Consider the following 26,299-nt stretch of genomic DNA (forward strand, 5'->3'; position numbering starts at 1 on the left):
AGTAGTATAACTTCAAAAAATAATTTGATGCAAGAATTCGGGGAAAAATGCAGTCTAAAGCAATCTAAATGTGATATCATTATTTAATTAGTTACAAATGAAACAATGGATATAGTATTTTACCCTTAACAGATGCACGTGATATTCCATCGTGGACTTTTCTGTAGACCAATATAAGATACACAATTCCATCACACATTATTTTGTTATATCTCAAAGGGCTTAGATAGCGTTTTCGTTGAAAGCTCCCAGATGGCTCTTTTTTTCCGAAACCTCCAACAAATATCGTTAATAGTTATGTATTAATAATAGAAGTGAGGGTTAGCACTATAAAAACATAACATATTGTTTAGATTTACAAGAGCGACATCTCAAGTCAATTTCCTAATATGCAAATATTGGGGTTGAGCAGGTTATCAACTGTAAAGTAGATCCTGTAGGTGAAGCCACATCCTACGAGTTGAACAAAGTAAACAGAATTTTATAACGAGGCGGTACTCGAACGGTTGGCTCAGTTGGTGAGAGCACCGGCACGGATCGCCGGAGGTCGTGGGTACGAATCCCGCATCGTTCATAAAATTTTAGTTTTTCAAATTTTATTTGTGTAAATAGATATAGTTAATCTATACAAATAATACATTCTATCTAGAAGTATAAATTATCTAAGCATAATCATTAATTTGTTAGCGTAATTCAAACACAAGCAACTCAAGAGCTAGAATTATTCGAATTGTATATGTTCATACAAGTCTGGGATCAAACTTCGAAAGCGAGCGGGCGATATATTGAATTTCACAGTTGAAACAGTATTGTACGTAGAGGAGCGAGAAATGTGAACGTACAGTATTAAAATATTACATAATATTTAATTATTATATTGCAAGCAATAGTAGGGATATAAATGTTGATGCAATAATTTATTACATATATTCTTTTTGACGACCTGTATAGCCGAGTGGTTAGCGATCCTACCCACTAAGCTAGAGGTCCCGGGTTCGAATCCCGGTAGGTGCAAGCATTTATATGATGAATATGGATGTTTGTTTCCGAGTCATGGATGTTTAAATGTATTTATCTATGTTTATATATGAATATATATGTATGTTTCAGTAAGTATATTGTATTAAATATATCATTGTCTTGTAACCCATAACACAGGCTATAATATATGCCTAACTTGGGGCAATAATTTGTGTAAAAATATCTTGCCCCAAGTTAAGCACCAAAGATAATTTGTGTCAATATTATATTATTCTTGGTCAGATTGTGGGACAGAGAGTGTTAAATAGTAAAATTTTGGATACTTCTTGTTTGATTTTTAAAAGTTATATATACTTTTTGTTGACAATTTTTTTTTTTGTAATTGATACGCCTTATTGCGCAGTGGCGCTCATGATTCTTGATAAACCCAAACATTCTGAGCGGCACTATAATTGCGCTCGTCACCTTGAGACATAAGATGTCAAGTCTCATTTGCACAGTAATTTCACTAGCTATGGCGCCCTTCAGACCGAAACACACTAATACTTACACATTACTGCTTCACGGCAGAAATAGGCGCCGTTGTGGTACCCATAATCTAGCCGGCATCGGCCTGTGCAAAGGAGCCTCCCACTTTTAAAATATTGATGTCATTTTACTGATTAGGTACGTTAACTTTCGATAACAATTTTTTTTTGATATTGTAATATTAACTTAACGTCTTTCACACTTAACTATTACACCCTGTATCTATGCATCTATCCACACCATCTATACGTGTATATAGATATATCAAAACTATACATTAGATAAAATAGTGTCCCACTCCTAATAAAGTATTATAACAGAATTGAAATAAACATATCAATCTCAAACAGCTATTTGAATTGGCCATAAACAAATCAAATCTAATTTGAAGGATCCAATCACTTATCGAGTACTGCGGTTGATTGCCAAGTGCCAACATCGCATCGCCTTCTCCGAACTGTCACAAGCACACGATGCTTCCTCGAGCAGGCAAATTAATTCAAATAGATCTATAACTTTCAGACCCGACAGACATTGTTCTGTACATAATAAATAAAATACTGTCTTTTTTTATGAATTCTTCAATAATATTTCATAATAATCAAGAATTATTTCGTAAAATATGCTCCCTGTTGTTATAATAAAATTGTTTCACAGCAGAAATGTCAAACCGTGCGTCACTAAATTCTCTCATAGAAAATAAGTCCATACAAAACTAATATTGGAAATAAAAATAATTATGGGTCCCAAATTGATATAAAAACTATCCTATATCTCAAGTTGGACTAAACTGCACTTAATGAAGTTATCCCCATTAAAATCCGTTCATTAGTTTTGGAGTTGGAAACGTGGAAGTGTGGAAACAAACATCAGGACACTGGATTTATATATACTTTATTATATCATTTACACGTCTAGATAGACTATGACAGCTGTCGAACAAAATTTATTTATTGACAGTTAACCTCTATTTTGAGCAATGCACGCTTACACAAAGTGACATACAAATCGCGAGTGTAAGACGTAGCTTGTCACGCACACTAAAGTAATAAACCTGGCCTGTTCTCATTGGTTATCTAGCAGCAATAGACTCTATCTAGACGTGTATGTTATCTCTCATTTTTATATACATATTTAGACGCATTTAAATTGTGGGTTTTGAATAAGATTTCTATGTCACGCTTGTTCCGGTAAAGTCAGCCGGGGTCGACAAAAGAAGCGCGATTTATCAGAGCTTATGTTTTTTTATGGAAAAAAGGACGTAAGGATCACCTAATGTTAAGTTGCAACACCAGAGGAATTACATGAGCGTTGCCGGCTCCTTAAAAAGTGTACGCGTTTTTTTTTTTTTAGAAGATAACCAACACGTCCTGGAAACACCGCACAAGGAAGCTCATTCGACAGCTTGGTCGTATACGTGAACGAAAGTTACAAAGTTACACAACTATATAAATGTTATTTATATATTATATAGAACCATAAAAAGTAGTGTTTCGAATCATTAACCTCGGCTTAATTAAATTTTTACTTAGTTCGGTTGATTTAAACAATGTTTTTCTCTTGTAAAATTAGATTTTAAAATATTTACTTTTAGGTGTATGAGAATTTGTTTTTATATGTATATAATCTAATATATAAAATTCTCATGTCGCGGTGTTTGTAGTTAAACTCCTTCGAAACGGCTTGACCGATTCTCATGAAATTTTGAGTGCATATTGGGTAGGTCTGAGAATCGGACAACATCTATTTTTCATCCCCCTAAATTTTAAGGGGGTCCACGCCAATTTTTTTTAAATTTGTTTGATTATGAGTCAGCATTAATACGGCAATTCAAAGTTAGCTGGGTCAGCTAGTATATATATATATATATCTTTGATTGATTTGCTTGTAAATTTTCATACACTACCACTCAATGACCGGTGACAACACAATATTTTCATTTCCTTCCTTATCCTAACCAGGATCACCCACTAATTATGTTACCATTAATTATCATTACCATTAATTATCTATACATTCCTGCATTAAACTCGTAAAACAGATACATACGTGGAAATTTAACACGAAAATCTGAAACACGACTAGGTAGGTAGATCCTTATTTTTTCTTATTAAATTTTAGTAAGGTTGCCAAATCATTACAAGAAATAGAGTATGACTGCTTTCAAAGAAGGTTAAAAAAGAGTACCTACGGACTATCAAAAAAGAGCTTATTTTTTTTTATATTTTTTAAAAGGTTTATTTTTTTATATTTTTGTTAACGGTAGTATGTTAACAGTAAATAGTCGACTTTTTGGTTATGACAATGGGTTTGCATAATATTACACAACTGGTACTAGTAAAGTAAATATTGTGTAAAAAAGAGTATTTAAACATACTTTAATAGTGTTATAAATTAAAGAATACGCCTACATGACATTGAGTATAACAATACTCTACTATATAGTATCTACGGTTGACAACCCTAGTATATAGGTACCGTATGGAACTCGGTATTTATTTATGGATAAATATTTATCAACAAAATAGTTAAAGACACACTGAATACGTCATATTGTTAGTTAAATATCACTTATTCCACGTACTACAAAGCTGTGGAATAAGCTACCTTGTGTGATGTTTCCGGGACGATACGACATGGGTAGTATCTTCAAAATAATCGCGTACACCTTCCTTAAAGGCCGGCAGCGCTCCTGTGTTTCCTCTGGTGTTGCAAGAGAAGGCGGTGATCACTTGACACCAGGTGACCCGTACGCTCGTTTGTGCTCCTTCATAGACAATATAATGTTATGAGATTTTTAACTAAGATAGGGTACAATTTTGGTAGCAGTATTTTTGGACTTTTTACCCATTAATATTTCATTTGCGACCATACCAGTTATGATTGTTAAATAAATCATTTATAATCAATATAATTAATTCAATAATTTTTGAAAAAGCCATAGGTAAAATACGAATATTTCAACGTGCCAGCTTGAAATTCAAATGAAGATTTGTAATCGCAACTATCTTAAAACGGCAGAACAACCTACGACCTGATAGAGGAACCGGCATTAAACATTTGCTTAAGGCCTAAAAAGTCGTGATCATAAATACTAACTAAATTTGAACTCAATAATTATATTCAAACTGAATTTGGTATTGCTTTTTGATCTCAAAGATGGTGATTGTTACTTTTTTATTTGATTCAGTATTGCTTCTATTCGTTCCATATAATTATGTTACATAAACATAAGAGTGGTATTATTTTTTGTTTCTAAACAATAAAATACACATCCAAATGTCTTAAGTTTTATTAAGTGTTAATTCCGCCAATATTTATCTTCAAACGCAACTTGTGTCTCGTGCCAGATTTTGGCAAGTCAACACGTCCTGAGGATGCCTCGTGCAGAGGCGAAACACGCGTCGAATTGTTTAAAGACAAATATTGGCGGAAATAACACTTCAAAAATTTGGATTATTATGGATTTCCGCAAAGTAACGCCTACTTCCATATATTTTTTTTTAATTAAATACATACCATGCGCATTGTGTTCCTAAAAATATTTTAAATTATTAAATTATCTTAGTATTTAGCATTCAGCGCAACACTCGAAAACAAACCAAAAAAAGGCACATGAACACCGGAAGCGCGTGAAAATATAAGCCTCGCAAATACCTATAGAAAATTTCTCACAAACACTTCACGTATACACACATTTAAACAAACACGTGTCGACACTCACGAATGATATTCGTATGACGTATACCAATGACACGGTCATCTCCGCCGGCGTGCGACGAGGCACTGCAGGATTCCGGACGCCTAGCGGAGCCCTAACAAATCTAGAACCTTAAGGATCTATCACCGTCGGAACCGCAAAAGAATTTCAACCTTAATATCACTCCATAAATGCTATTCTGGCACTAGCTTCGTTTTGTACGAAGCCTAGCAGAGCCCTAACATTATCAGAACCTGTAGGAGATATATCCGAAAAAACCGCATAGGAATACTAGCACTAATGAGACAGAATAAGAGCTATTTTTGAAGCACGCTCGCCTGGTACGCCAATCGATGCTTCTGGCACAGGACAGGGGACCTTCCGCCTCCGCTACTGTCCGCACGGACACGTTGAATTTACGCAAATTCCACCCACTCGTGTTGCAAGATAAAAAAAAGGCAAGCGCGAGTCGGTGTCTTGCACTCAGGGTTCAACTGGCAAATACAAACTGTTACCGACTCATCTGGGGCTTAGGTCGCGAAGAATTAGCATAATGGGAGTGTCAAAGTGAGTTTTGTTGAGTTTTTTTTTATGACACTACGATCTAGCCGGCGTCCTGCGCAAAGGATCATCCACAGATAAACTATATATCTATACATTCGAAAATTAAAAAAAGCATTTATTTTTCTTCACCTTCATTAACTACTCATTTGCACAGGATGCCGGCCCGGCTAGATTATGGGTACCACAACGGCACCTATTTCTGCCGTGAAGCAGAAATGTGTAAGCATTATTGTGTCGGCCTGAAGGGCGCCGTAGCTAGAGAAATTACCGGGCAAATGAGACTTGGCAACTTATGTCTCAAGGTGACGAGCGCAGTTGTAGTGCCGCTCTGAATTTTTGGGTTTCTCAATAATCCTGAGCTGCACTGCATTGTAATGGGCAGGACGTATCAATTACCATTTGCTAAACTCTCCGCTCGTCTCGTCCCCTATTTTCATTAAAAAAAAATTAATGGACACTTAATCACCATATGGGACATCTCCAGAATAAAAACGTGTACAACCACCTAAAACTTCTGCAACGCGTGTGTACTCCTGCAAATATGTGGATGATTAAGTGACCCGTACGCTTGCATGTCCTCTTATTGCATTAAAAATCCGGAAAAAATAGAATCAGGATCATATACAGATCAACCCAAATAAGTACATATTTTAATACATGTTCTTCACCTATTTCATAAGTTTAAAAAACGTGTGGTAAAGGTTACTACAACATAAATGACTTTCTTAATGATACACAGATTGGAAATGGAGTGACCGCCCTCAGGCTATTAAATAATGAGTTTAATTGTACAATATTACTTTGTAAACATATTTATTCGATGAAAAAAAAAGCCCGCTGAGTTTGTTGCGCCCATTCTTCTCAGGTCTGAGGCATTCATTTTGGAATGGCTGGTAGTTTTTTGACTTAGTGATGTCACATCCTATTTTGAATAAAAATATTTGAATTTGAATTTGGTTTTGTTAGTTTTCGACGTCTAAGAGAAGGGTCCACTTGATACTTGCTCATCTGCACCTATTACATCAAGCAGAAGATTCAAGTCTATGACTTTTTTTTATAAATTTAGTTGGTATAAAAGGCCTTTTTATCTATAGCCTTTTTTTTAATGGAATAGGAGGACAAACGAGCGTACGGGTCACCTGGTGTTAAGTGATCACCGCCGCCCACACTCTCTTGCAACATCAGAGGAATCACAAGAGCGTTGCCGGCCTTTAAGGAAGGTGTACGCGCTTTTCTTGAAGGTACCCATGTCGTATTGTCCGGGAAACACCGCACAAGGAAGCTCATTCCACAGCTTCGTAGTACGAGGAAGAAAGCTCCTTGAAAACCGCACTGTGGAGGACCGCCACACATCCAGATGGGGGCGATGATATCGTAACTTCTGGCGTGTCGTGCGAAGGTGAAATTCGGCGACAGGAATCAGGTTTAACAGCTCTTCGGAACACTCCCCGTGATAAATGCGGTAGAAGACACACAATGAAGCGACGTCTCTACGCAACGCCAAGTGATCCGGCCGTTCACAGAGCCTTTAATAACACTATCCCCAATTCGTATTGCTGCTTATGTTGAGAAGAATCGGCAAGTACCCCAAAAATTGCTCTTAGAAACATTTTATATTAGCATATTACAAGTTCAGTACCTGGAAGACTGAGCCTTGCTCAGATTTTAAAGAAGGTACAAAACTTGACCAAAAACAACTAATAGGAAATCGAGATTCGAACCGGGGTCTTCTGCTTTCCGGAACACCCAATCTGAGCTATTATAGTCTTGTATATAGTGGCGAAATTTACCTTTGCATTTTATTAACATTAAATAACATTATTAGTAGCAATTTCTCATTGAAACAAGGATAAAACTACACGTTTTTAAAATTAAACCTAGCAAGATCGTTCTCTCGCCCCCGAAACTACCTGTATACTAAATTTCATTAAAATCGTTGGAGCCGTTTCCTAGATTCAGATTTTATATATATTTATATTTTTTATATATATTATGTATATATATTTATTTATATATTTATATAGAAGAATTGCTGTTCTGATCTGAATCTGAAGCTGGAGCTGTAAGGCTTCCTAAGTTTTTCTCCAGCACTTAATTATTTCATTCACAGGTTGCCTGAGTCGACGGGCACGTCAAAACATTTCGATCAAAATCTTTGAGTTTTCTTTTAGTGTTAATTGCGCCAATATTTGTCTTTAAACAATTCGTCTCGCCAAAATCTCGCCAGTCTCGTGACAGATTTTGGAGAGTCAACACGTCCTGAGGATGCCTCGTGTAGAGGCGAAACACATGTCGAATTGTTTAAAGACAAATATTGGCGGAATCAACACTAAAAGAAAACTCAAATCATTTTGATAATTATTATGGATTTCCGCAAAGCCAAAGCCTACTCCAATAAATTTTCTTAAAACATTTCGAATCACGGAACCCAAAAAAAAATTAATAACAAAATTTTCGACTTGTCCCAGAAAATCCGTCGCTGCAATTGCAAGTTGGCAACAGTAACACCGAATTTGGTATCGAGGCCCGACTTTAATTCGATTCAGATACGAAAAACAATGTTGCGCGAATAAATTTAAGCAGAAGTGCCAGTAACATAACAAATTAATATTCAAAAATAAATTTTATTCGTCGGCCAACATTCGAAACGAACTTTACAAATATTATCTTATTCTTATAAGTAATTTCGTGTTTTGTCTCGCTTTTTCTTACATCACTAGAATCAAAGCGAGATCCTTATAAAAAAAACTGACTGACTGCCTTTTAGGAGCTTTGTGCTAAAGCCAATCAAATTGAATACACTCCAACCTTATGCATAAGAACTTTTAGGTGACTTCAGAGGATCATGCTCCGGATTTTATATATTACAGAAAGCACAGGATGCTTCAGGACATTCCTGCAATTATACTTTTATGAATCCTATTAAACCTAGCATTCGTAAATAGCAAACACACTTACGGCCGTTCCCAATATTGACTCTATCTCTTACTTGAGATAAAAATCGTAAATATCGTTGACTTTTCTGTCCCAATAAACTTATCGACTGTAACTCACCTTATCCGTACACGCTGTTTGTCAATGGGACGACGTGTAGCTTACCAGTGATATTAAGTATGTATGGAAATTGCAATTCACGCGTCCCAATATAAGGCGATAAGAATGACTTATCGGGTATATTGGGACAGTTTCAGATTATTGACGGCTAATTAGTGACAGCAAAAGGTAGTAATTTATCTCTATCTATAGATATAGTATATTGGGAACGGCCGTAAAAGTCATTCATTGCAGATAAAGTAAAATTAGCTATAGCAATTAAAATAGTGATAAGGGAATTATTATGAACTTACTACAATAACAAACAGTGTGAAAACATAAATAAACTATTTTTATTGTTGCCTGACACAATGATCGTCGCATCAACGTGTAAGTAAAGCCTGTACATAGTGCTACTTTGGAGACGCCGCAAATGGAGCTGGTTAGGTCATACTAGCAACGGCACCTTTCAGACCGATTAGAACACTCCTGCTTTTTTATGAGGAAAAGTGATGGTTCATCTGCTGGTAAATGTAAGCCCTGCCCATTAGTTACAACGCAGTGTCATTCAGAAAAACCCAAAATCTGAGCGTCACTTTAAACAATGGATGTTAAATATTATTACCCCAGTAATTACTTGCCGATATCCTACGCAACGGAAAAAGTAAGGAAAGTTTGCTAAGTATAATATTGCCAGGTCGATTTGATATGGACCGACAAATCAACGTAACTCATCACTTTCCAAAAGCTTGATAGATGGTCACAGAGTATTTAGGGCTCGTGCCCATTCTGTTACTATACCCATGTCTAAACCTTACTTAACTTCCTGTTTCCTCACGTTGCCATATGACTACGGCATGAAGTAGCCTGTGTATATTTTATACGTGGGTACTTTTATTATAGGTATATGAATTCGAAACTTAAATTAAATAATTTTAAGCTGATGTTGACAAATGTATTGCTTGAAAGACATCAGAGTCCATTAGCTCATTATTGTCTCGTCTATTCTACAAAATAACCCAGCACTAAATGAGTGAATTAGCGCGCTCGTGGGGTGAATGGTTCTCAGCCCGTTTGATAATTGCACCTTCATGCGACATCGCGATTATCTCCGTAATAACGCCGCGAGATAATATAATGACTGCCATAAATTTGTTTAGTTATGTGCTAATTAATATGGCGAGCATTTCTTATGAGGTCTGTTGCTGAAATTCTTATTGCGGTCGTTAAATCTATGCAAGTACCTATTCAATAATTTTTAGCGTTTATTTCAAATGGTTGAAATAAATGTGCATATACATTTGAATCGGTCATTTCAAAAAACGACGCAAGTTGACGTTTAGAACTTGTTAGAATTAATAAAAACTGTGTTATTTAAAAATGCCCCTTTTGGCCTTAATACAGTTTTATTTAATACTTAAAACAGTAATTGAGTTTTAAAAGATTGAAATGAGGTAAAACCTCAAAAGTTTATTAGAAAAATAGTCAAAATAAGCTGATTTAGCAAGAAATTGAGTAAGTGGCATCATTTAAAGGAAATAAACATATAAATCTATGCTAAGTATTGAAAATTAACTTAGTAACGTGTCATATATATTAATTTTTCTCTCATCTCATCTGGATAATCTTCAACATTTGCAGTTGACTTACATCGATTTAAGGATCTCCTATATGGAGCAAGAGACATCCATAATGATCTGCCATTCTGGACGGTCTTAAGCTTGGTTGGAGTACTGATAAAGAAGACCAGAAGTACCGCCACCTGGTGGCCGTTGAAATGTGGTGTTATAGAAAGATTCTGATATTGTTTTTTTATATAAGAAAGGGCAAACGTGCATGGGGCTGCCGTTATGGGGAGTGGTGAGGCAACGATCATGAACATTCGCAAAACAGCGTTCAAGAAATGCGTAGCCGGCCTTGCAGTTGGGAGTATGCTGTTTTCTTGAAGTAAGTCGTATTGGTTCAGGAAAACTGCAGCCGAATTGATTCCACAAAGTGAATGTGCGAAGCGCGCAGACGCTAACATGATGCGGGTGGTAGTTAGAATTTTAATTTGATTTCTTGCAGAGGCCATATCATGCGTCATGATAAATCCAAGCTCCTGCAACTTATTATTACTAAAGAGCTGAAATCTGTTTCGGAAGAAGTGGAACTCTGGATAGCTGCAGTTCATAAACTTATAATGTTTGCCGAAGAGACAACACAATGAAGAAGAAGTTTCAATTGTCAATTGACAATTTCAATCAAGCCTGTGAACTTGAGATATTCCATAAGTATCGATATGATATCGGGAGACGGACCCAGAACGATGAGACTGGAGCGGTATCGCACGACATGCTAGTAACGACTATTTATATAAGCTTGGCCAACTCCTCCTTTCGTCAAACTCAACAACCGTCAATTAAACCCAAGTATTACCTAAGTATCCTGCAATACCCTGAATTGAATCATGTTCAGATAAGAGTTATTTACGATTTCGTGCAAATCAGTACAGATTAGTGTCTCTAATGGAAACAGCAATGCGTCTTATTTACGATCTATTTAGTCAATATCTGTTAGATAGTATTGATGTGGCTGATAGAAACAAATCGCAAATCAGCCGTTAATTGCATATTAAATTATTATATTCCATACAATAATTATTTCATCTGATTTGTATGCTCTGTGTAATTACAAAAAAACTGATTTAAAAAAGTTCTATCACAAATCTGTGTTTTTATGTTGTTTAGCGTTTATCTATGGACATTGCTTAAATTGAAACACGTGTCTATCGTGTGGATTCTATTTATATGGAAGATTTAGATTTTATTATGATGACAGATAGATGACAGCTGACAAAATATTGCGTTCCGTTCCCTTACTTGTTACCTCTCAACCTGACATTGGCTCAGTTAAGGTGACCTTTCCACAAAAGCCACAATATAATGATGATAGAATAAAATACTTGTTCCTGAACACTTCAGTAGTTGCTTCGTTAGATTTTGTAAAAAAAAAATATATAAATTATTGTATACGTAAGTATAATTTTAATATGAGGTAGTATGGTTTCTATATCGTCTCATAAGCACACAGTACAAAAAATAAGTAAGAACACCGCTTATGTTTAGTCTCATTAGCACAGCTCATCGCTCAGAATTTTGGGTTCAATCTAGAATCCTGAGCGGCACTGCACATTAAACTAACGGACAGGCCGTATTACTTACAATCAAGTGAATGTCTCTATTGTGTTAGCAGTGACAAATTGCTTCAAATAAAAAAATCAACTGTGCTATCCCAGGGCTAGATAGTGAATTTCAATCCCAAATAGTAAATACGTAATACAGTGCAGAATTTGCACTCAGCCAGTAGCACGATACGTCTGAGTTTGCAAACATCAAAGTGTTCTCAAGAGTCCGTTCCAAGCCAGTGAATCTATTCAGAGGGTAGATGCAACAATATAGGTAGCTAGGCTATCCGATAACGACTATTTGTATATACTAGATATAGGTCTTTACAGAATGAGTATTGGCTATTGTATTAGACGGGATGTGATGTGCTAAGGAAGTACTTTAAATCTATGTGTTGCAAGAAAACTTTAGATCCCTTTTTAAATACTGTTGTCAAGCACGGGGTGTAGTAACGTTAATACGTGCCATAATGGCAGCAAACATAGAAGAGAATTGTAATGGACTAAAACGAATGACGTTGTCATATGTATCACAAATAAAAAAAAATCAGTCATTCTTTTAACGGTGTCAAACGAGTAAAGACATAAAATTACAATATAGCAGCGAAAAGACTATAGATGAACAGAAACGGAGATCCAGCAAGATAGAAAAGGAAAGCGAATTAATTGGTACTGTAACTGATTTTGATAAACCGGTCGTAGACTGTTAGCCACGTTTGGATTAGCTTCATAGTATTTCGAATATTAAACTAGCAAACCTTAGCTATCGCAACAACTGACAAATCATAATTGGTCACGCATAAACAGGTTGTCAGGTAATCTAGATCATTATGAGAGGTCATTTTCTCAGCTATTGATGAAAAAAAAATAGCGTCAAATCTGAAATACTTATAAATTACGGTCAACTTTCGTAGATTTTAAATATGTACAATTTCGCAAGTAGCTCTAGAGAAAAATGAAAAAAATACAGTTAGAAGGCAAAACAATTCCGACTTGTTTCGAGCTCCAGTGGACATCAAGACGTCTTAAAGGATTCGTTTCGCTTACGCAAAAATCGTGGGAAATAGAAATGGAGAAACTACAAAGGAATTACTGTATTGTAAAATGAAAGCAATAAAGTTGTTTTTAGCGACATTTTGTCTGATTAAAGGTTATTGAATGCGTTCTGATAGCATACGTCAGCTGGGCGTCATGTTATGATAAATGCCGATAAGGTTTTTTACACTTGTACAGAGATGATAAAAGACCTCCGAAATGTTTATTGGAGAGATTTTAATACAAGGGTATTTCGGTAGCTGAACGTTACTGTATTAATGGCCGTTGGCTGTTAAAGTGGAACTTTATGACCCCTATGTCAGGAGAATTTGTCTGTGTGATTTTTATTTCCTTTTATTTATATTGCGTCTAAGCCAAAAGGTTTGCCAATCTGTCAAGGATGTCAGATAGTCGAGCAAGCAAAAGAGCCTTTCTGGTGGGATGGATAGCAATTGCCGCACTGTCCGACATGACATACCGCTGGTCTACGAACGGCATCAAGTTGCAGAATTCAGGGATTCGGTCATACCCTTGTGTCGGAGGTCAGAGTGTTGTAAATAATAATGAACATTCATCAACAGCTGTAATGCGGATGGGTGTGCCTCATGGGGTTCAATCCTAGGACCTTTCTTATTCCTCATCTACATTAACGATTTGCCCTTAGTGGCCTCGAAAGAATGTGAGATTGTTGTTTTCGTACAAGAAATTTTATTGGTTTATATAATAAACCCGTTCTTGGAAAGCATATCTAAATAATTCGAGGTGAATAATTTGTCACTTAACTTGAGTAAAACAAAATGAAGTCTCTACGTATTATGGTTCCAGATTTTTTTTGCATGGTCAATACATAGGTGGATATCTCTTTTAGATAAGAAGATAACAGAACGACCTGGCACCACAAGCCGCATCCGTCCACATGTTGACGCTTGGAACAGCCATCGTTCCCCTCACACATATTTGAGGGAAGGAGGGAGGAGTGTTTTTTTAATATGATCAGAACAACGTCTGTCGGATCAGTTAGAGGTAATTAATTAATTTTTTTGTTGGATACGAATTAAAAGCGGGTGACCTTATGAAAGTATTGATGCTATATGAACCTGGAAACACAGAGAAGTTTTCCGCAGTCTGGTTGACCGTGGAAGAAATTTCCTTGAGACTGTACTGTGAACATGGTACCTACTGAATTTTTACAGTAACTCACTGCGAAGCTAAAGTTCTGTTGAGGGAATCGGATAAAACTGCTCTTTGGAACACTTTTGACTACCTACAGCAAAAACATAGAATTTATAATTTCGTGAGTTTTGAAGTAAACTCACTTGGACGCAACTTTCAATAAAGATGGAAACTAACGCAATTGAAAACCTTACGGCAGTTCCAACATAATTTAAAACTTTTTATAAACATTGATTACACCGCTACAGAAACTCTCGAACGGTATAATGGCATTATTAAGAGCAAAAATGACACAATCATTGTTTCAATATCACATGTATCTCCCGTTAGCTTCGCGGGCGCTCCGTTAAAAGATTGTCATATAATCACGTTAGTACGATAGACATATTCATTTATTTTGCTCGAAGTTGTGATTTCCACAAGAATTTTGATATATTTAAACTTGCGTGTAGTAATTATTGTCTAAATGAGGATAAAAAGAGAGGACACACCCTACTTCAAACCAAATGGAGCTGCCTAAAGCTGGTAGTAAAACGTGTGATTATTACACTGTTTGAAATTTGCGTGTAGCCTACACGGAAACTTCAAACTGTGATGACACTTAAGCCTCTATGTATACTCTGACTTTCCACACCTAACAGAAAATAGAACAAAAAGCATTTACTAGGCAGATGAGACAGCGTTACATTTCCAATGATTGCAGTGTAACAACTGCGAACATATTGAAATCTGATACAATAAAAATTATAACTTTTGTATATTATTTAAATATGCCGACTGTACAATGGAGATCTGAAGATAATTGATAATGATACAGTTGTGGCCGCACAATGCGTTTTGTGTGAAATTTCAGTCTTGTTGACATTCAGTGTACTTTTAATGGGCACCGATAAGACCTTAGTAGACAGATTTTATTGACGGTAGTTGGAAAACAATCGGGTGCCAAGCGTTTTTAATGACTGGTGTGCTCTACTAAAAACAAGCCGTTTATCTACTGTCAGTATCGAAGATACTCCTAAAAAGATTAAAAACGCGTGTAATTAACGTAGCCTCAGTTTCACCAATGACATTTCAAATTGAGTATAATTAAACTAAGCTTCACCTAAACTACTTCAAACGTCATTCTTAATCTCGATTCAAGTCAAAACGATTTCACAAAACTGGGTTTCACCGCCGCACTCATAGTCGTTCCGTATCTTAGTGCTAAGGAATACTTGGGCTAAGTCTTATTTCTTTAAACGAGCAATTCTTGTATATATATATATATTTTATATTGTGTGTGTCTTCTACCGCATTTATCACGGGGAGTGTTCCGATGAGCTGTTCAACCTGATTTCTGCCGCCGAATTTCACCTTCGCACGACACGCCACAAATTAGGATATCATGATGTGTGGCAGTCCTCCACAGTGCGGTTTTCAAGGAGCTTTTGTTCCACGTACTACAAAGCTGTGGAATGAGCTTCCTTGTGCGGTGTTTCCGGGACGATACGACATCGGACTTCAAAAAAAGCGCGTACACCTTCCTTAAAGGCCGGCAACGCTCTTGTGATTCCTCTGGTGTTGCAAGAGAATGTGGGCGGCGGTGATCACTTAACACCAGGTGACCCGTACGCTCGTTTGTCCTCCTATTCCATAAATATATATATACAAGAAATTATCGCCCCCGAAATCCACTGTATACAAATTTTTATGAATATCATTGGAGCTTTCCGATTTAAATATATATCTGAATCTCGGAAATCGATCTAGCTAGGTTTCAATTTAAAAAAATGTAGTTTTATCCGTGTTTTAATGAGAAACAGCTACAATAACATTAGAATACAAAGGTAAATTTCGCCACTATATACAAGACTGTAATAGATCAGATGGGACATTGGGTGATCCAAGGAAATCCGGGAAAGCAGAAGATCCCGGTTCAAATCCAGATGTCCTATTTGTTTTTTTAGTTCAAGTTTGGCACATTCTTAAAAAATTTCAAGTCTCGGTCGTCCGGATACTATTCATTAAACTACTAAAGAGAGATCTATCCCAGAGACGTCACTTTCGGTTTCTTTAGGTATGAAAATATTTAAGTAAGCATATAGCTGCCTTTTCATTATCCACAGGATATCGATAAATTATTTATGATATAAGTAAAAAAATAATAAGACAAATTAATTTCTTAGCACATAAATCTATTCATTAACACTTTTGTTTTTTTTTTTATTATTTTGATTGCCAATATATATTGAATAACAGGAAACTCTATAATTGTCTGAAATCAATGAATAAAATAAACTGACTAGTTATTTTTTACCGTGACAATATCCGAAGTCTATTCAGTCAGTGTCATGTCAGTGTATTCGACTGTGATTGTTGTGATTTTGTGTTTTGGGAATATGCTTTTGAAACGAAATTCATTACAAAATATATCAAATCAAATCAAAATCAGTTTATTCAAGTAGGTCACGAAAATGACACTTATGAATGTCAAAAAAAATAAAATATTTATCTTATAGAATCTACCGCTACTTCGTAAAGGGTTGAGCTAATGAGAAGAAGTAGCAAGAAACTCATTGCCACTCTTTTATATCAAGATTTACAGATCATTTCAATTACAATATAATATGTGAAATGTAAAATGATGCAACAAACACACTCAAACGTCAAATAGTCAATGTCTTACACGAGTAAGTCAAAAAAATAATTGTAAATTAATACAAAAGTTATTGAGTATAGTAGCTGCATCATCCACATACACCATAAATCAATAAAGTTACGTATGTCAACTGCATATCAATCAACAAGACTAAATGTGCTATAAAAAGCGCTTCAATAAGTTATTAACGACTCAAAAAAAAAGATGGTGTGACTTATCAACGGTAAGGTTATTTCATTGATATAAGATTGATATTCAAAAAGCGGAAGTAATCTAATAAAAACGAATATTTTTTCATTAAATATGGTACATATAGTATGGTATTGACAAGCCCCAGACAGGACCCGCTTGTCAGAATGGGACAGATGAAAGGACACAGTAAAACAGTTGAGTCGCGCTTTTTAAGGCGACACTAAATGCCAGCGACCTTGAGCGATATGAGTTCACGGCTGCCGGCCCGCCATCTATGTAACGAAGCCAATATTTTCAAAATTCTTGGGTGGAAAACAGTTTATATGCTTACAATCCTCGTTATTCACTACTAATCTGAATAAATGAACCTACACACAAAAGTACAAGCTATAAGAATAACTTTTCTGAGAGAAGTACCAAAAAAATGAGTCACGCCATGCCAAAAAACTTGTTTAACTTCAAAGAAAAGTGGTAGTTCAAAAAGGCTCAGCAGTGTTAACTATAACCAACAGCAAGCATTAGCAACCTACAAATAAGACTTAAGGATATGTGTAACAGGATTGTAGTAGTGTTCATAGCTCGAAATGCTATACTTTCACCACAAAACTTGTCTAAAAACACCATGTTTGCGTGTTTTCTGCTTACTCTTCACCTTAACCGAAAAGGAGGAGGTTCTCAATTCGTCGGTATGTTCTTTTTTATGTTTGTTACCTCAGAAATTTCGACTGGTTGAACCGATTTTGATAATTCTTTGAAAATTTTATTTGAAAGCTGGTGCTTCCCGTGTGGTCCCAATTCATAATCAAATATTTTAATTCAAAATAGGATATGAATTCACTTATTGAAAGGCAAAAACTACTACCTATTCGGTAATGAATATCTCAGACCTCAGAAGAACAGGCGCAATAGACTCAGCGAGCTTTTTTTACTACATTTCGATACAAGCAGTATTTATTTTTTTAATTGCTGTAGAAAATGCGTAAGGATTGTCGGCATCGTTATCAGAAACTCTTCTAGCCGGCGACACTCCTGTAATTCTTTTGATATTGGTAGCGACTATGGGCATCGTTGTTCAGTAACTATTAAGATTACCCGTACCCCTAGAAAAATCAATCAGCGTCACAAAAATTTCACCCTCTCAAATTACTAACTTACGCACATTAAGAAAACATCCATATAATATATTTGTAGCGTATATAATCAATTAAGTGCTATATCCATAAAAAATATGATTACATCGCGTTGTGCAGTTGCAAACTAGATTTCACTACTTTAGTTCATACTTATGGCAATATAATACTTTTGCATATTCTGTGAATATGCCGACCGTACAATCGAGATCTGTAGTAGATAACAGTGAACGTCACGCGACAATGCATTATGTGTGAAATGTCACAGCCTACTGTTGTTATGACATGCTGTTTACTTTTAATGGGCCTCCATATGACAACGGCGGCTTTATTTATCTGTCTGGAGGTGAAGAAGAAATGGTGCATGATCTGTGATACTCTAAGGTCCGTATTGAAAAGGTCTCTCTCAATACGTAATCCGTGATCAAGTGGGTTTTGTACTTTTTCATAGCTCTGCATGAAAGAAACAAAATAGGCATGTTCACGGATAATGTATAGGAACATCTAGTGGAATAAAGGCTTAAGGCCCTTCCATATTCGACAGAGTTAGCACTACCACACTCGCACGGAAAACCAGCGTGAATTATAGTCCGACAACTGCGTGCGCGACCGTCCCACGGGGTGACGGGGGGCGCCGACGGGGTACTAAAGATGTCTGCGGGTAGCACGTGGTGATGCGGGGAAGGGCGACGCGAATTTATTATTATTTGATTATGGAGATTTTTTTAATTTTGGATACTTCTCGATCGATTTTCATAAAAATATTGATGTCATTTTACTCATTATGCAACGTACTTTCGATATCAGTTCAAAGTTTTTCGATATCTGTAACAGTTACGGAATATATAAATAAATAAATATTCATCTGGTCACTCTGTATATTTTGCTGTCAAGTATTTGTAATGGAAGATATTGGCGTCTCGGCACTTTTGAGGTAGGATCTATACAAGTCATGTTTGAGCGTGCGCTGCGAAAGACCGTGGCGAAAGCTAGTGCTGAGACTTTAAAAAGAGATAATAATAATTATAAAGATACCTCTGTCCAGTACAAGGCCCAATGGTTTATGAAGCCTAAACTCAGAGCTAGAAGAATCCCGGCAGAAAAATCTTTGCACGGTAAAGATGTTTGTATCTGAATCATGAATGTTCAAAACCTAGTCTTGCCATAAATACTGTTACAATTAAAAATAAACAAAATATTACATTTGAATTTGAAATTTGTTATTTTTATATGATTGTTCATTGAGTTTTCTCATTTTGGCGCCAATTCATTGTACTATATTTTACGATATTAAAATGGGGTGGGGTGATAAAGAGAACCGTATCACTATGATTGCATTACACAGAGTAGGTATGGAGCCAAATGCAATTTTTAAAACTCTCCATACGCTTGGAATACCATTTTACTAATAAGTAAAATATTTGTCTAAAGTATATATCTGTGTTTTCTGTTAAGCTAACAGGTGTATTTAAACTAGCATAAATAAACTATATACAGTTTGTAAACAGGTTTTCTGTGCGTAATAACAAAATGGCTTTCTCTCTATTTTAAGCATGATATATTAAGTCCCTGTTAAAACCTGTAAATTTGTTTAAGTTTTGAGAGGTACTACCAAATAATAGGCTACCGTAGTAGTAGGAACCTGGAAACACCGCAAATGAAATAATGATGTTGGGACCATATATCTGAAAGAAAAAGCCTTAACAAGATTTTTTTGTAATTTACCATGTGGGCCAGAAATGCACGTCATGTTCTTCTGTATTTCTCCAGACAGCGCCCAATCAAACTACGGCAAATGCCGGTACTTCTTTATAAGTATTTCAATGTGTATATATAATCAAATCAAATAAAAATGACTTTATTCACGTAGGTCACATAAATCACACTTATGAATGTCAAAAAAAAATCTTATTGTATCTACCGCTACTTCCTAAAGGGTTGAGCTAATGAGAAGAAGTAGCAGGAAACACATTCAGGTATGCGGTCATTAGCCCCTACCCTAGATAAAGTAATTTGATGATTTAAAAAAGTTGAAAATAATTTGAATTTGTTCTACAGCGATACAAATTTCACTGCATTGTTATAATTACGAAAATACCCAGCACATAACCACTAGCTACATATTATCAGTTACATACAACAAAGAGCGGCATGAATCATCGCCGATCAAGTCATCTCCGATCAGCATGATTCTTTGACGTTACGTAGAGATATTGGGTCTTTCTGCGTTTACCACGGGGAGTGTTCGCAAAAACCCGACGTCATTGGGAGTTGGTGGCAGCTGGTGAACAACTCGCTCGTTGCAACAGTAAGCGATAAGAATGACTTATCGGGTACATTGGGACATCTTCAGATTATTGACAGCTAATTACTGACAGTAGAAGGTAGTAATTTATCTCTATCCGTAGATAGTATATTGGGAACGGCCGTTAAAGTTGTAGTTATAACATAAGTAATGTACTTACCAATCCGAAGGCCACGAACGACGAAACTAAAACCTGAAATAATAAAATCGCACATTATAAAGTGTATATAACACCATAACTCATCAGTTATATTTTTATGGAAGAGAGGACAAAAGAGCGTACAGGTCACCTGATGTTAAGTGATCACCGCCGCCCACATTCTCTTGCAACACCAGAGCAATCACAAGATCGTTTCCGGCCCTTTAGCAAAGTGTACGGGCTATTTTTGAAGGTACCCATGTCGTATCGTCTTGGAAACACCGTACAAGGAAGCTTATTCCACAGCTTTGTTGTATGTGGAAGAAAGTTCTTTCAAAACCGCACTGTGGAGGAGCGCCACACATCGACTATTCGGAACGGCGCGTGAAACAACGCGTAAATGTGTTGTATTTCAATATATTTAACTGCGGAAACACTTCCAAAACCTACCTACTTTTTAACCAGGACCAGCATCCACGGTCTTGGAAAAAATTAGGGCAACGGTAGACCCTAAAGGCCACCCCTGCAACTTCCCGCTAATGCCATACCAAAACGCTTCAAATTGTACTTATGACGATTTTGAGTTATTTTGAGCTCTTCGAGCTCAAAGAGTTAACTTTTCTATGTTTTTGAGCTCATTGAGTTCAATTAAATAACCCTATTTTATATATTTTAAACCGCAATTACTTTTGAATAATACACCGATTTTCACGCAGTTTTCAGTCGATCGGTAAAGCCGTATAAAAACTCCAAAAAACCACATTTAGAAATTTTTTATTCGTGGTTGTTTTGAGATTTTTTCAAATTCTACCGGTAAAAATTGTATTAAAAATCTCAGTTTGGTTAAGCCTTTTCGAATGGCAACACACAACATACACACGCAGTCAGATATACCGACACCATCCTAAAAGTCGTCCGGACGGTTTCCTAGACCCTTAAAACGTCGATATCTGATGAAAATTTTTTAAGCAGGAAGTTAAAAGCTATTTTGATAAAAAAAAAATATGGAAAATAAAATTTTAATTTTATATTAATCCTAGAAGTGAGGGTTATCACTTTAAAAAACATAACATATTGTTTAAAAAAATTATATTATCACAGTTTTCAAAATTGCAAGTTTTGCGAATGAATTTACAGTTTTTATTTCATTTGATAATATTTAACAAAGTTTATGTAAATGTTTTAATAAACCTCTATTTTTTTAATTTTCAAACGGCAATTACTTTTGAATGAATGAACCAATTTTCACGCGGTTAGACACAGCTGCACATAGAATCTTTGAGTTTCAATTAATTCAGCTCGCGGTATATTTTACACTTTTAGTACATTCAAATATTATATACATTTAATCTACTCTCTTACGGCGAAGGACAATAAAGCCCACCTGCGATTGAATTGGCCTGAAATTCAAAGTTTATGTGAACTTGGAACAACTCGCATTGGGCTCAAAAGGTCTTCAAGTTTTAACCCTGAGCGTTTTCACGCATTAAAGGCACACAATAGACGTCAACTTGTGCAAAATACTCCGTGAGAACATTTACCTTTACTAGCTATTACTACTACTTCTAGAGATTTTTTTATAATTGGAACACCACATTTATAGCTTTTTTTAGCTATTTTCACTTCAAATTAGTTTTATTCAAATTACAATTTATTTACAATATCGTAATTTTAATTAATGAATAATATTTTATTAATTAATTATATTACTTTCTTACTACCTTCGTGAAATTTTATCAGCACTTTCGCAGAATGGGCCGCAACAGACAGCGATAGAGAACAAATAAATAAAAAAATCCGGTTTGATTGCCACGTAAATATGAAATTAGTAAGTAGCTCTTATTTTATTTACATATTAATTAAATTATCTTATATATATAGTCACAACATTAAACAATATAATAATATTACTTTAGCATTTTATGCTTTAAATTACTGGAGCCCTGATGGTACGTTTAAAATACTGACGGGACAAATATTTATTATCCTCTTTATAAAATAATCAAATCAAATCATCTTTATTTGCAACATAAGGTAATAATATGTTGTTGGCTTATAACTAACAAGTGCTCTTATCCTAACCCACAAGGCATGCAAACTTATATTATTACATTAATTATCAATTTAAATTATAAAAACACTAAATTATAGAACATTTCCCGAACAAACTATATAACTAATACCAACTTGCTTGTGAAATAACTTTATTAGTAAGTAAATTAGTTTTTGCAGTTAAAGTAGGTCATATCTGTCTAATTATTGACTGTGCGAGCCGGTAACAAGGACGAACGATCAACATTTCCACATCGTCGCTCCAGTTCACGGAGTCTAACTGACGTCGCCGGAAATAAACCAGTTTCCGCATTTCCGCTGGAGCCAACCCATTTAAAACTACACCTTACTGAATCAAGAACAGGACATTGAGGAATGGCTGTAAATTATTAATACATTTTGCAAGGAATCCCCCTGAATACGTCCTCTGGAAATGTCACAAAACGTTGTGTTAACTAAAATAAAAAATTGTAAAACTGTTTAACTAAAATAAATAAAAAGTGGTGGTGTCGTGAGACACCAGGTAAGAACGAAGTTCCTTCGGCTAATGTAGAATCGACACAATTTGTAAAAAAAATCATGTTCAATTTTATGTAGGTTTTCTTGATTTTTCTCTTAAATTTTGCAGATTAGTTTTTATTTAAGTACAGGAAAGTATTTAGGAAATAATAAATTACGTAAAATAAAAAAAAATCGTAATCCAATTTATCAATTAAAATAACAAAATATGTCTTTATTTTTGTTTGACAACATAAAATTAGATAGAAATAGAAATAATTACAAGAGAATGGTATTATATATACACTACTCGCTTGTGTATACGACTGTTGCGCCTGTGCACGTCTCATTTAACGGTTTTATTCCACGGACTTTTTCTCACGGTTTTACTATCACATTTTTTTCAGTTCGGTCCCGTTCTTCGGTTCGAACTTCGTTCCAAAAATTGTAAAACTGTAACTTTTACGCTAAATCTAATGTAAGAACACAATTACATTTGTTTTAATCATTTGAAAAGTGTTTATTTAAAAGATTCTCTGTAGTAATGTAGGTATTAACAGCTCAATTGTTTTTTTTAGTGAGAAAATGTGACAACACAAGCAATTATTTCCACCTGATGATAAATGGTATGCCTTGCCCAGGATATAGTGCCGCATAGGATTCTTGATGGAACAACCCTCAAAATTGTGAGGCTGCATAATTGCGCTCGGCACTTTAAGACATAAGATTTTAAGTGTTATTAGTAGTTACCCTTCTTTACCTTAATCTAACGGCACCCTTCAAATTAAAACACAACAATGCTACCCTATTACTGCTTCATGTCAGAAATAGTGTTACTGTGGTAACCATTTAGAAGCTGCTGTGGTTCAGGAAGCCCCCAATTGATAAATTTTGCCTATATACATTTTGTTTATGTGGCAATCTCAGAATTGAACCGATTTTGTGAGAAACCTGTTCAATAGTTTGTAAGATATTTCTTTTTCTATTAACATAATATTATTGTTAGCTATTAATAATTTTCCAAAGCTTTATTTGGTAGCCACAATACAAAACAGAGACCAGGATGGACAGACGGATAGATACCAAAGTCTTACGGCTGTTCCCAATATACTATCTACAGATAGAGACAAATTACTACCTTCATACTGACAGTATCAGTAAATAGCTGTCAATAATCTGAAGCTGTCCCAATATATCCGATAAGGCATTTTTATCACCTTATATTGGGATGCATGAATTGCAATTTCCATACAAACTTTATATCGCTGGTAAGCTATACATCGTACTATTGACAGACAGTGTGCATGGATAAGGTGAGTTTTTGTCGATACATTTATTGGGACAGAAAAGTCAACTATAGTTACGATTTTTATCTGAAGTAACATAATAAAAGATAAACTGAATATTAGGAATGGCTGTTAGTATAGACCTGTTGGTAACTTGTCAGTTATGGAATCTAAACAACTGTCTATCAAAACATTTTTCTGAGGAATATGTATTAAAATAAGAAAGTGCCTTAATAAATATCTGTTGGTAGTCCACAAATTATCCTATAAATAATTAAGTAAGAAGTTATTTTTCAATTATCTTTTTAATCATTTGAAATTTTTAAATACTTTTATTAATGCATGAATGTCACACTTTTAAAAACCTTAAAATTTATGTTAATTCACAATTTGATTTATTTTTCATATTTTCACGTTAGACAAAATTATAAAGATTAAAGAAAGAAAAGGTTCTTATAGGACACAGTTGTTACCATACATACCATATATATGATATAATGTTAGATTTTTTTATACATATTTAAGTACCAATACCATAATCAATTTCATAAGAATGTATCAAGATGTTTGGGAGGAGTATGACAACAACCACCACAATTGCATTCAATATGCTGACAATAACTTTACTAACAACAAAAAGATCAGGCCCTAATGGAAAAAGAAATGTTGGAAGAAAAGGAGAAGAAACAGACAGATAGCAGGAAACAAATCTATTACTATCACTTCAGATATATGAAAACACCAAAATATCATAATTTTCTAAATGTATGGAAAATATATGAATAAGTAATAAGCATTCATTAGGTTTACTGCTCTCACTCACTTAACATCTTATAGGAATTTATAATACTTCATCAATTCCTTTTTTGCAGGGCTACTTTAATGTCACGAAAAAATTCTGGTAAGAAATATATGTAAATGTAGCATTTTAAACTATTTAAATACACTGTTTAAATGAAGAATAAAAAATATAGGAGAATAACTCAAAAACGGGTCATCTTACTACATGTATAACATCCGATTTGATAACATAATTTGACAATTTATTCAAAGAGAATGAAGGCAGTTAAAATATAATACAAGCAGTGCATGAATTAAGATTTACTGAAATCGGTTTGTAGTCTAACAACAATCTGTGTTTTTTTAATGAGAAGTCAGCAAGTAGCAGGTGGTATAAATATGAAAAACCCTTGGTTTTCTAAATTAACAAAGACTTAATATACTTACACATACAACGCACTCAACACGTTATTGTCGGCTCGTATGATTTTGATGTTATTAAACAGTTTATAATGAAAATAAACAACAACTTTAAATTTTAAAATAAGCAAACATGTATTATGAACACTATTGACTTTTCGCAGTCACATCTGTGATCTATCATGTCACTTATGACAGTTGACATATTCGATAACTGTGAGAAATGAGTACCTACCTACCTAATACCTATCCTGATTTCCTTTTGTGTGTTTTTTAAAATATAAGAGTTATATCAAATACTTGATATTTATTAGTCCAAAATAGCTTGGTTTACGTGATAATATCATAGGTAATGAATTTTGAATGATTTTTGAAGTTCTACTTCTTTAGGTGCGTTATGAAAGAATGATGAGAGAGAAATTTTAAGATGCTCTCGTATCACTGTAACACAAAAGTAACAGGTTGAAGTTGGTTCCTAAAATTTTCTGACGTTTGCGACATTCGTTATTTTTTTGGTTTCTTCGTCCATTATTAGTACAGGCAAACGCTTCAAGCCCATACAGCCATATTCTTTATTTAATAATTATTAATAGACAAAGCCATCTTTGCTAAACTTTTATATTATTCCTTACCCTATAGTATATATGGGCACAATTCTTTCGTCAATATTAATTATTAT

At 34.9% G+C, this 26,299-nt stretch overlaps 1 protein-coding gene across 4 annotated transcripts in view; it reads right to left on the reverse strand.

Annotated features, from left to right (window-relative positions):
• LOC126967618 (focal adhesion kinase 1) overlaps nt 1-25,790 on the reverse strand; it is a 188,438-nt gene extending 162,648 nt beyond the window's left edge. For 2 of the 4 annotated variants that reach the window (XM_050812173.1, XM_050812172.1), the window contains exons 1-2: nt 25,648-25,790; nt 20,606-20,638 (exon numbers count right to left, since the gene is read on the reverse strand). The gene's annotated coding sequence lies outside the window, so the exon portion shown is untranslated. Of the gene's footprint in view, nt 1-5,166; nt 5,302-20,605; nt 20,639-25,647 lie in introns of those variants that run through there. The other 2 variants (XM_050812170.1, XM_050812171.1) reach the window with 2 other exon arrangements.
• Nucleotides 25,791-26,299: the final 509 nt, after the last annotated feature.

This window comes from Leptidea sinapis, chromosome 13, assembly GCF_905404315.1.
Source record: "Leptidea sinapis chromosome 13, ilLepSina1.1, whole genome shotgun sequence".
NCBI lineage: Eukaryota > Metazoa > Arthropoda > Insecta > Lepidoptera > Pieridae > Leptidea > Leptidea sinapis.